At 42.4% G+C, this 12,915-nt stretch overlaps 1 protein-coding gene across 3 annotated transcripts in view; it reads right to left on the reverse strand.

Annotated features, from left to right (window-relative positions):
- The window catches only part of LOC137439717 (afadin), a 90,975-nt gene that overhangs the window by 51,767 nt on the left and 26,293 nt on the right, over nucleotides 1–12,915 (reverse strand). Inside the window, exon 1 of one of the 3 annotated variants that reach the window (XM_068135754.2) lies at nucleotides 8,069–8,193. The exons of the other annotated variants lie outside the window; for them this stretch is intronic. The gene's annotated coding sequence lies outside the window, so the exon portion shown is untranslated. Of the gene's footprint in view, nucleotides 1–8,068; nucleotides 8,194–12,915 lie in introns of those variants that run through there. 3 annotated transcript variants of the gene reach the window in all.

Below are 12,915 nucleotides of genomic sequence, written 5' to 3' on the forward strand. Positions count from 1 at the left end.
TCTTAATCATTTCTGTGCAGCGGTATTTGAGATATAGAGGTGCAAAGTTTTTTGGTTTTTCCAAGATGTCGCCCGTACCACGTGACCCGTGACGTCATAATATTCACTAAAATATTCTACAGGAGGAGGCCCACCTATGGTGAAAATTTCATGTCAATCGGACCAACGGTTGCCGAGAAAATGAATTTTTTAAATGCAGACATGCACGTACGTACGTACATACGACGTACGGACTGGAATGCTTAACCCTGCATTTCGCTTCGTGAGCGCAGGGTAACAATGGGGTCAGCGAGAGTGAGAGAAAGCATGTGACGACGGGCAACAGTCTTGGAAGACTGCAGGCAGGATCATGGGACAACAGACACAGGCAAAATATTCCACAGAGAAGATAGAATAGAGAGAGTTGGATTGATGGAATACAGGTGAGCATTCAGATTAGATTTGGTGAGGGCAACCACATGTGGGATTCCAGAAGAAATGGCCACAATCTGGGCAGAATATTGGGAAAAGAAGGCAAGAAGAGCGAGGCCAGAAGTGATTAAAATAACAACTAGAACGGCACTCGGTAGAACGCAAACCTCCGCCAGGCTGAACAGTTTACGTTGTATCCACTGATAGGCCGGATCTGGATTCCGACCTGAACCAAACTCTAAGCGGCTAGTTCTCGTCACCTAACCAACGAATCTACCAAGTTTTGTCATAATCCACCGACAACCTTTTGAGATGTCATGTTATATATCGTTTTAACCCCATCTCTCAATGGTGAAGAATCACTATAATTTTTTTTTTCAATCCTTGTATCTGGATCCAGATCTTCACCAAAGTCGAATCAATTCGTCCTGGTCACATCCCACACCTGTCCACCAAATTTCCTCCGAATCCGAGCCCAACTTTTTGAGATATGAGATATGCTATTCACAAACAAACAGACAGACAAAGGTGAAAACATAACCTCATCCTTGTAAGATACTGTCAGTTACACCTTGCTCTTCCATGAGCCTCGATCCTGCAAAGGGAATTCTTTTTAAAAATAAATCATTATCTTTCAAAAGTTTACCCTTCTTAATTAAGATTCCATAGAATTAAAATACCTTCCAATCAGTACTTTCAAGAAATACAAAGTGGGTGTGAGGCAGATTAACACAGGTATGAAAAAAGGTTGGTGCAAAGGGTGGCACGTAAGGCTAAAGGGAGTTTTAAGTGATAGATGTGGAGTATATGAAATATAACAACAAGGAATTTATTGGTATACGAGGTAGAGAGAAGGCCAAGAGGTACTAGACTGGTCAGAGTGAGTACAATTTGGTGAGATTGAAATAGCTGAGAGTAGTTCTGTTACAACATCCATGGAGGACAATCACATAGTTATCAAAGTAGATCAAAACTCCAAGTGAAGGTGAAAGGCAGCTGGCATACAAGGAAGTGGGTACAACAGTAAACATGAAATGGATGGACAGATAAGAGCAAGCAATATCGAGGGACAAAGTCGCATACATCAAGAATACAAATTGGTCAAGTTCAGCACGAGCTGGTGTCCTGCACGCTGTGCCAAATAGTATAGCAAGGACATGAGACATATCAAGAGTTGCATGAGTACAACCACAGAATTTGGATACGTAAGAAAAGTTTGGGAACAGATAAAGCGTCTGCAACTCGATGGAGTAGCCCACTGCTCAACCCGTCCCGTCCCCCCTCTGAGCTGGTGCCCCTGCCGCACACCTTCCTCAACCAAGGCCTTCAAGATCATTGGAATCAACTGCAGTAAAAGCTGTCTATGGGTCTATCACTTTGCCATCGCAAACAGGTCGGTGGTCTGTCTTCCACCACCTCCTTTCTGGTCTTGCACCCTTCTGGTCTTGCCCCCTCGCACTCTCACTATATCACTCCGAAAAGACCGTCTGGAAAACCCTCCCATCTACTTTCTCAACAATCCTCGCGAAGAAGTTCTGTCACTCAAGATTTTGGGTCTCACGATCTGCTATGACCTTTAGTGGGAAAACCACATTTCCAAGCTAGCGTCCAAAGCCAGTCGCCGACTGGGCATCCTCCATCGTGCGAAGTCCTTCCTCGGCACTTCTGAGCTGCTCACCATATACAAAGCTTTCGTCCACAACTTGATGGAGTACTGCTCTCACCACTGGGTTGGTGCTCCTGCCTCACAATTAGCTCGGCTTCACGCTGGATAAATCAATGCTTTTAGAATCATTGATATCTCCTGTGATGATGCTGATTCTGAGGGCCTTTCACTCTCTCACTGCAGGCAGGTTGGTTAGCGTCTTTTTGTTTTCTACCGACTTCTCTCAGTCCTTACACCCCCTGCTTTGTCTGCTCTGTCCCCCAAATATTCCTGCAGGATACACAAGATCTGCAATCAACCATCTTCTGGTGAAACTGCCAAAATCGAGACTCTATGCTCACCTTCACTCTTTCATTCCTCTTTTCCCCGCCTCTGGAACAAACTCCCTCACTCTCTTCAATCCCACTCCTCCCTCCAGGTCTTCAAAACAGCAGTCCACCACCATCTCTTATCCTTCGCCATCCAAAACCTTGATAATTTCTATCCACGTTAATCCACCCTAAATGCACTTCCTTCAAATTCTGTTTTCTTTCCTGAAAGTCCTTGCTGTGTCCATCTTGTTTATCCCGTGTACACTGCCCCAGCCCTCTCCCTGCCACAGATCTCCCGATGGTGTTGTGTTGTACGTACCTCCCTCTCCTACTGGTGTTGTACATACCTCCCTCTTTCTTCACCCCTCCCCCCCCCCCCCCCCCATGTCTTCCGTTCCCTTTATTATACGTTTTATGTGTTAGCTCTTCCACGAGCCTCGACTGAGTATACAAATATATATATACAGTCATGTGAAAAAGTAAATACACCCCATGTAAAGTTTTGACTTTTTCAACATATTTCAACATACAGCTATTTGATCTTCATTTCAACAATATTGATAGATAAAGGTGATATAATATAATAAATATCATGAAAAATTTACATTTTGTAGTCCATTGTATAACTTAAATAAACATAAATGCAAATTTCGCATGTGGAAAAAGTAAGTACACCCCGACATTTATCACTACTTCAAATACCTAAAATTAGAATCAGGTGCACCAGCTCAGGTGCAAATGGTTAGAACATCGTTAGAGAGGATCTTGGAGGAACCTGTCTTATTTAAACCTCAGACATTTAGTTTGGTTTGCTCTTTGATGTTGAAGTGTGCGGCGTCACCATGCCCAGATCAAAAGAGTTCTCTGAGGCCTTCAGAAAGAAGGTTATAGATGCCTACGAGTCTGGGAAGGGATTTAAAAAGATCTCCAAACAATTTGAAATCAATCATTCGACTGTCCGGAAGATCATCTACAAGTGGAGAAGATTCCAAACAACTGCCAACTTGTTCAGGCCAGGCCGCCCTAGCAAGTTCAGCCCGAAGACAGACCGCAAGATGCTGAAAGAAGTCTCTAAGAACCCCAGAATGTCATCATGGGACCTACAGGTAGCTCTTGCCACTGTTGATGTCAAAGTGCACGAGTCTACCATTAGAAAGAGGCTGCACAAATTTGATCTACATTGGAGGTGTGCTAGGAGGAAACCTTTGCTGTCCAGAAAGAACATCAGGGCAAGACTAAAGTTTGCCAATGAACACCGAGGCAAAGACCAGCACTTCTGGAACAATGTGCTCTGGACAGATGAGTCAAAGGTAGAGCTATTTGGCCGCAGTACCAGAAGACATGTTTGGCGAAAACCAAAGAGAGCATTTAACCACAAGAACCTGATACCAACTGTAAAGCATGGTGGTGGAAATATTATGGTTTGGGGCAGCTTTGCTGCATCAGGGCCTGGGCAGCTCACCATCATATAATCCACTATGAATTCTTCATTGTACCAGAGGGTGCTTGAGGATAATGTGAGGCCATCTGTCGGAAAGTTGAAGCTCAACCGAAGGTGGACCTTGCAACATGACAATGACCCTAAACATACCCGTAAATCCACCAAGGAATGGCTGAAAAGAAAGAAATGGAGGGATCTGGAATGGCCAAGTCAAAGCCCGGATCTAAATCCCATCGAGATGTTGTGTGGGGAATTGAAACGAGCTGTGCATGCAAGAAACCCCTCAAACATCACACAGCTGAAAGAATTCTGCATGGAGGAGTGGGCAAAAATTTCTCCCAGTCGATGTCAGAGACTGGTAAACAGTGATAAGAAACGCCTACTTGAGGTTGTTTCTGCCAAAGGGGGCAATACCACATATTAGAGCCAAGGGTGTACTTACTTTTTCCACATGCAAAATTTGCATTTATGTTTATTTAAATTATACAATGGACTACAAAATGTAAATGTTTCATGATATTTGTTATGTTATATCACCTTTATCTGTCAATATTGTTGAAATGAAGATCAAATAGCTGTATGTTGAAATATGTTGAAAAAGTCAAAACTTTACATGGGGTGTATTTACTTTTTCACATGACTGTATATATATATATACATATATGCACACATCACAATAAACTTTAGTATGACTCGACCAGGGTTCAAAACCGCCGACCTCCCAGACTCAGAGCGGACGCTCCAACGTTTACCCCACAGAGTGTGGTTTGACCACAAGTGAACAGATTTGTTTTCCATGGATTCTATAACCTCCCTGGCATACAGATAATTGAACCTGCATTTTCTAACATTTACACGGCTCACTACTACATAAAAATTTTGGCAAACTTTATTATGGGTACGATACCTATAGTCAGGAAAGCCAAAAGGATTTTTGAACCTCGAGTGAAAGTTCACACTGCCTGGCTGGTAATATCGCCTTCACCATTTCACGCCTCCAGACAATATTAACAAAGCATATATGCCATGTGAACTAGCACCTCTAACATTTCCATATTTGGGAAAAGAAAAATGACTTTAAAGAATCCCTTTTTTGTACACGATAAGCTCCAAACAGCGCGGTTTCAAGCAATCACAGCAAAGTTAAACAGCACCAAAACAACTTAATTGTGACACAAATCTGAGGAAAGCAGAGCGCAATCACCAATTTGGAGGGTTTGATGCTAATTGTACATTCGCATTAAAACAACCGGTGGACCAAGGTCAAAACCCAAGTGCCGATGAATCGGGGAAATCCAAAACACGGGTGTTGTCCCGTGTCCACAAATCCACAAAAACAAAGTGTCCTGCAAACCAGTGACCATGGCAGAAGAGCAAGAAAAATGAATTCTTTCCTTTCCTTCAATGGAAATTCGTCTGCCATTAACATTCCACATGCCCTGCCAAAACAAACTAAAACAACCGCATAAAGTTGAACGCATTACCACAAACTCGATGCAATTTGGTACTTCCTGGAAGAGGAAAAGTCTTCAAAAGAAATAGAGAAAACAAGGATAAGTAATTACAACAAGGACAGGCTGTAAATAAGATGGAACACAAGGCCCGATGGTGTTGGAGACGGACGAGGACGTGCGAGGAATCGTGTGTGCCGCCATCGTTTTCCTGGCTCTCCCCTACTGCTTTGCTAATGATTCCCATTCCATGCAGGAATTTCACAGGAAGGCTTTTGGAACTCGGGCCTCGTGAAACCGAAACGGTGAACGACGTCATCTTTCTCAATCGACGAAGGTCGAGACGAATTGGTGATTTGTGGAGCGAGTGTTGGTGAAAAGAAAAACAAGAGGCCTACAGATGGGCTTGTTCCAACATGAGGGTTTCGCTTCCTTGGAGAGCTGCCGAGCATGCATGAGTTCCGTGGTTGCGCTTGCCGTGTAAATCTACAATGGTGGATGGTGCTAGAATCATGCAATCCGTTACACGGTATTCGAGGTTCTTGAGTCTTAGTGGTTGAAACTCAAAACAAAAAGCGTATTTTACCTTCAAGTAGAAGGAAGCGTACTTGACCCACGTAGTCATGGAGAATGAGCTCATGTTATAAGGGAAGGGGATAATCAAACCACAATGAGTAGACGCGCTTCACACGTAGACCAGACGTGGTGGGGAAAGCAGATCATCACTCCCTGAAGGGCGTTAATGAGCCGGCTGGGGTTTCACTGACGATACAGTCGTGAAACAGTAGCTCTCCTGAAATCAACTTGACTTTATGAAGCTTAGAATCCAAATCCAGAATATATATATATCTATAATTGTATAATTTATACATGGGCTATTTATTTTATAAATATATATTTATTTATTGTTAACAGCCACTGAGCTTAGGGGAAGTGCCGTCACTTCCTGGGATACTCTGGATGCCAGCGACATCATGACAATGGCGCCGCTTTTCTCACCGTACTCAGCGGGGTTATTCCTCAAGAGGAATTTCGTCCTCCTCTTCCTCCTCATGGATGCCAACCGATGGGGATTTCCCGTGCTCTGTCCTTTTCAAGCAACGAAGCAGCACGTACCATTTTAAAAAGTCTTTGGTATGACTTGAACCGGTCCAAACCGAATGGGTGTTCTTTTTAGGAGACACCATCTCCTTACTGGATCGCCGTTGGCTCCCTACGGGAGCTCATTATATATCTGTTGGAACCCATCTGTGGATCGGTCCCATCGGCCGATGGGTCTGACCCGTTTGGCGACCCATCTGTGGATGCACGAGAAATGACAATGCAGACCCATCGGCCGATGGGTCTGCGCCATCTGCGGATGTGTTGTTCACCTTGAACGAATGTGTTGACAGAATGGTGCTCTTCAATCAGGTACACAGTCATTGGAATTACATGTGGTAGGAATTTAACAGAGATGATTTTTAAATGTTTTATTATCTATTTCTACCCATCTATTTATACATTTTGACAATACATTTTGTAATTAACAGATACATGGCAGTTTTAGTAAAGCTTTACATAACATACTCAACATTCATACAAAACATTAGGTGTTCTTCTGACAATGGCGGAGGGGAATGGTGGCAGGGTAGAGAGTGGCAGGTGCTGATGATTAGGGTTAGGGTTAGGGTTAGGGTTGTTAGGGTTAGGGTTAGGGTTAGGTTAACTCATCCACCATTGATGCATACACATTCCTTCAAGGTGAACAACACATCCGCAGATGGCGCAGACCCATCGGCCGATGGGTCTGCATTGTCATTTCTCGTGCATCCACAGATGGGTCGGCCATCGGCCGATGGGCGACCCATCTGCGGATCCGCAAACGGGTCAGACCCATCGGCCGATGGGACCGATCCACAGATGGGTTCCAACATATCAACTGGATTTGAGCTCACAACTTCAGAGATTTCCAGTCTAAGGCTTCCTCACCAATAAGCCACCACATCTAGTTGGCTAGTTCCATCAAGTAGTGTACGTCTGACTTCTGGTGACATTCATGATCAGATTTGTCCAAACGTCCCGAACCTGCACTGCTTCCTGAAGCTCTGGCAGAGACAGCTGGGTTACCCTACTGTACCCCAAATAAGCCAACACACTGTACCAAAAATACAGTACATATAACAATTGAGCCGTACAATTAGAGATAGCACAATCAACACAACTCGACGGTGTTACCAAAACAACCAACCAAAAGCAAGTGTTCTGGTCACCCTTCTGTGGTAACTTATTTAATCTTACAGTGAACAATCCTGTTCTATCAGTTAAAATGCCAACTATGGTAATTCCCCAGCAATACCCTCATGGGTACACTACAAGTCGAACACAAGGTTGGAGATCCTCATGACACGAGCTGAAGGTTTGTGGGGCGGACTGGTTCCACCGAGGTTCTCAGATCCCGGTCATAACCCGCACGGCTACACCATGCACATAGTGCCTTAACATACAGTGTGCCATCTATCAGGCGTCCATATCAACAGAATTAGTACCGGTAATGCAAATGTGAGATTAAAGGAAAAATAAAAGCAGCCACTTCAAGTTCAAAGGACACCCTAATCCTAAACTAACCCTAACCCGAACCCCAACCCTAATCCTAACCCCAACCCCAACCCTAATCCTAAACCTAACCCTAATCCTAAACCTAACCAGCGATCGTCAGGTCAAGAATACACCAATCTAACAATGGTTCGCATGCACACAAGCTGAACCCGGGTCGTGTTACAGCAAACCTGCTGGAGCTGGCACTCACCTGGGAACCGACTATGATCTTCTTCCCGCAATCACCGAACGCGCCTGTGTATTACATCAACAGCCTTGTAATTATCGGTGTGCCGAAACCCTGCCCACATTTCCGGGACCACCCTCACTTCCCGCAGCTCCTCCTGTATCGTCACCGTCACCACACCCCAACCGAATGGACAGATCACGAGTTTGAAAAAATATGTTTAAATAACCACACCCTCGGAAAGTGCTGAGCCAAGTGAGTGCTGGTGTCACGGTGTGCGTCAAACCCACAATACAAACAGAAGCTGAACCCTGTTTTCCGGATTAACCCAAGCACATGAGCGTAATATGGGAAGGTGAAGGTACGACGAGGGTAACGTGCTACAGTAACGTTAGGTAGAGTGAAACACCCTTCAAACGAACAGCACGTGGAACGACAAAGGGCAAAGGAATCCACGGAACCAGTCAATCGATGCAACCAACACTCACTATGCAAATCGTTCAAAACGACGTGATCACGTGTGCAAACTACTGGCGGCTATCGTGTTTGTGTGTGTGCTTCTATTTATCGCACGTGTTTGGAATGCCTTGCAATTTGCCATTGCAATGGTACGCTGGGATTAAAGGGCAAAGTGCAGCAACATTGCCTCGGCAAAACTGAGCGTTCCACCTGGTGTTTCAAGGGCCTTCGTTTTAGTGCATACCTCCGCCAGGCTGAACAGTTTATGTTTTGTACCCCACCGATAGGTCGGATCTGGTTTCGGACCTGAACCAAAATCGAATCGGCTTGTTCTTGTCACCTAACTAACTTATCCACCAAGTTTCATCCGAATCCGTCCACAACTTTTTGAAATATCGTGCTATATATCGTTTGTGGCCCCATCTCTCAATGGTGAAGAATCACTGAATGGTTAAGGTGGCTGGCTTAAGATCTTAGGGTCTTGAGTTTGAGCCCCCATCGCACCATTGAAATAACACTGGGTAGGTGACTCAGCCTGTCATCCTTCCGAGGTGGGGAAAATGAGTACCAGCCTACTGGAAGCATGGGCAATGCAGTGGCACAGCCGCACTTCCAGAAAAAAAGATGCAACCAGCAGACGTAGACTGCCTACGGAACAACTTTAAATTAAAAACAAACAAAACAAATCAATCCGGATCTTTATCAAATCGATTAAATTCGTCTTTGTCACACAGCCAACCTGTCCACCAAATTTCGTCCGAATGCGTCCATACCATTTTGAGATATCATGCTCACAGACAGACACACAAACAGACAAATGAAAAATCGGTCAGAGACCGAGGACTTGCCGGGATGTACTTTTTTGTCGGCCATTTTGGATCAAAATGGCGGGAAATCTATACATGTATATACGCTAAACAGTGGAAGGTAACCGAGTAAGTGTATGCATATCTCTTGTCCTTTCAGACTTATAGTGGTTTGATATATATTTTCAATGAAAACCTGGCCCCCTGACCTTTGACCCCCAAAAAGAATTAAAACTAAGCATTTTATGCGACATGTTATATTCGGGAATTTAATAATGAACATTTTGGTGTTGGTTAGAATGGAATCGGATAATGTTTGACAGAGTTATTAGTAAAAAAAACAATTTTTGACCTTGAGTTTGACCTTTCAAGGTCACTCAATGTCGAAGGTCATGGTGCCAAATGAAATGTCGTATGCGACTTCCTATATGTCAGTAACAGTAAGTGTATGCATGTCTCTTGTACTTTTAGAGTTATAGTGGTTTGAAATATATTTTAAATGAAGACTCGACCCCCCTGATTTCCCGTTTTTGGTGACCTTGAGCCTGACCTTGGGCCTAGAGAGTTAAAAATTGGGCACAGTCTATTCCAGGGCGAGGCAAATATGTGTGTAAAGTACGGCGATGCTATGTGCAACGATGTCGACGTAGTACTGCGCACAAACAGCCAGACAAACCAACCAACCAACATATTTGCCGGAATCTATTCCGGAAAGTAACAAACACTCAAACAAACCCACAAGCAGGGATGAAAACATAATAGTCAGGGATCCACAGGCTCAAAAGCTCAATAAAATGGGTTGGACCTGACATGGCATGCTATACTTTTTGTTTGTGTTTTTTCTATTAATTTGGACATTAAGGTCCGCTGAATGAGAGGTCTGCTCTGCCGAAAACCTTGCGAAAAAAATTTGTGGCCATTTTTGTATATGCGCCCTTTATTTTTTGACCCAAAAATGTGAAAGATGTTTTTTTTCTTAGAATCCTCAGTGGGTTGTGTAGGCTGTCAATAAAAGCATCCCAGATACACAGAACACATGTGTTGACAACATCAAGTTGAGAAATACACTTACAAAACCTTTCCAAATGATTTAGAATCATTTTAATGCAAAAGCGCCCCCGATTTTTTTAAACATTTTTTCATTATTTTCATCTTGCTAAAAGAAATTGTGGCCAACGGACCCAGATGTGGTTGAACAGTCAGTTCAATACTGCATGGATGTGTCAAGAAAACAGGGCCAAGAGTTCACTATCATCACATGCGACCAATTTCAATTCACTGAAATCGGTGAACAAATTCATTTAGCAATCACAACATTGTTTTAATATGAATATACACTCATCGATAGATCACAGGTTACGTGAACAGAAACATCCCCAGACCCGAGAACAGAATCACTCGCTGCTGTGGGACTTTAAACAGAAAAGAAAACAAACAAAATTGAAACCATGAAACAAAATACAACAATGTTTAATTTTAAACTTTTCTGAATAAGCTCCATATTTCCAGGATGTGAGTGCCTGTGGACAACTAGGGTAGACGTTGAATTTGCAACAAAACAAATAATTTTCCCCAATGTGGAGTTTCACCAATACAAACCTGGTAAATTCACAATTACCTGTACCCAGAAGGTGTTGTGAAACAATATGGACGTTTGTTCTACATTGTAAAGATCAAATCGATTTATCACAAGAACTATTCAACACTCGAATGCAACGAACAACCCCTCCCTACCCGACGCCACTCCAACTACCAACAAAACAACCCCCTCCAAAACAACCCATCCTATTTAATAGCGTCATGCGTCCACCGATTGTCCATGTCCTTGTGATGGAAGAGGACACGAAAAATCAAATCGGTTTGTCATCACTAAATAAAACCTTCCTTACAGGGACACCTCGTGACCATTGTGGGCATTACAACAGAGTCAGGGAAAGATGGGAGCATCTCGGGGAAGATTCATCCAAAGGTGGACAGAGGTTGTGTTTTCACCAATATTTGTCTGTGTGTCTGTGAGAAGTATATCTCAAAACGTTATGGATGGATTTGGCTAAAACTTGGTGGACAGGGTGGTTATGCGACAAGGACAAATTGATTAGATTTTGTTGAAGATCCGGATTCGGATAATAGGATTTAGTTTTTAGTTTTTGTAGTGATTCTTCATAATTGAGATGTTGGGATATACTGCACTGTATAGCGTAATATCTCAAAAAAGTTATGGACAGGTTATGACAAAACTTGGTGCACAGGTTGGTTATGCGACAAGGACAAATTTATTAGATTTTGTTGAAGATCCGGATTCGGATAATAGGATTTAGTTTTTAGTTTTTGTAGTGATTATTCATAATTGAGAGGTCGGGCCAAAAACAATATACTGTACTGTATAGCGTAATATCTCAAAAAAGTTATGGACACGTTATGACAAAAATTGGTGCACAGGTTGGTTATGTGACAAGGACAAATTTATTAGATTTTGTTGAATATCCGGATTCGGATAATAGGATTTAGTTTTTAGTTTTTGTAGTGATTCTTCATAATTGAGAGTTCGGGCCAAAAACAATATACTGTACTGTATAGCGTAATATCTCAAAAAAGTTATGGACAGGTTATGACAAAACTTGGTGCACAGGTTGGTTATGTGACAAGGACAAATTGATTAGATTCTGTTGAAGATCCGGATTCGGATAATGGGATTTAGTTTTTAGTTTTTGAAGTGATTCTTCATAATTGAGAGGTCGGGCCAAAAACAATATACTGTACTGTATAGCGTAATATCTCAAAAAAGTTATGGACAGGTTATGACAAAACTTGGTAGACAGGTTGGTTATGTGACAAGGACAAATTGATTAGATTTTGTTGAGGATCCGGATTCGGATAATAGGATTTCGTTTTTAGTTTTTGTAGTGATTCTTCATAATTGAGATGTCGGGATATACTGCACTGTATAGCGTAATTTCTCAAAAAGGTTATGGACAGGTTATGACAAAACTAGGTAGACAGGTTGGTTATGTGACAAGGACAAATTGATTAGATTTTGTTGAAGATCCGGATTCGGATAATAGGATTTAGTTTTTAGTTTTTGTAGTGATTCTTCATAATTGAGATGTCGGGATATACTGCACTGTATAGCGTAATATCTCAAAAAAGTTATGGACAGGTTATGACAAAACTTGGTGCACAGGTTGGTTATGCGACAAGGACAAATTTATTAGATTTTGTTGAAGATCCGGATTCGGATAATAGGATTTAGTTTTTAGTTTTTGTAGTGATTCTTCATAATTGAGAGGTCGGGCCAAAAACAATATACTGTACTGTATAGCGTAATATCTCAAAAAAGTTATGGACAGGTTATGACAAAACTAGGTAGACAGGTTGGTTATCTGACAAGGACAAATTGATTAGATTTTGTTGAAGATCCGGATACGGATAATAGGATTTCGTTTTTAGTTTTTGTAGTGATTCTTCATAATTGAGATGTCGGGATATACTGCACTGTATAGCGTAATATCTCAAAAAAGTTATGGAGAGGTTATGACAAAACTTGGTGCACAGGTTGGTTATGCGACAAGGACAAATTTATTAGATTTTGTTGAAGATCCGGATTCG

The sequence above is a fragment of the Myxine glutinosa genome, chromosome 14 (assembly GCF_964187855.1).
Source record: "Myxine glutinosa chromosome 14, kmMyxGlut1.1, whole genome shotgun sequence".
Lineage (NCBI taxonomy): Eukaryota > Metazoa > Chordata > Myxini > Myxiniformes > Myxinidae > Myxine > Myxine glutinosa.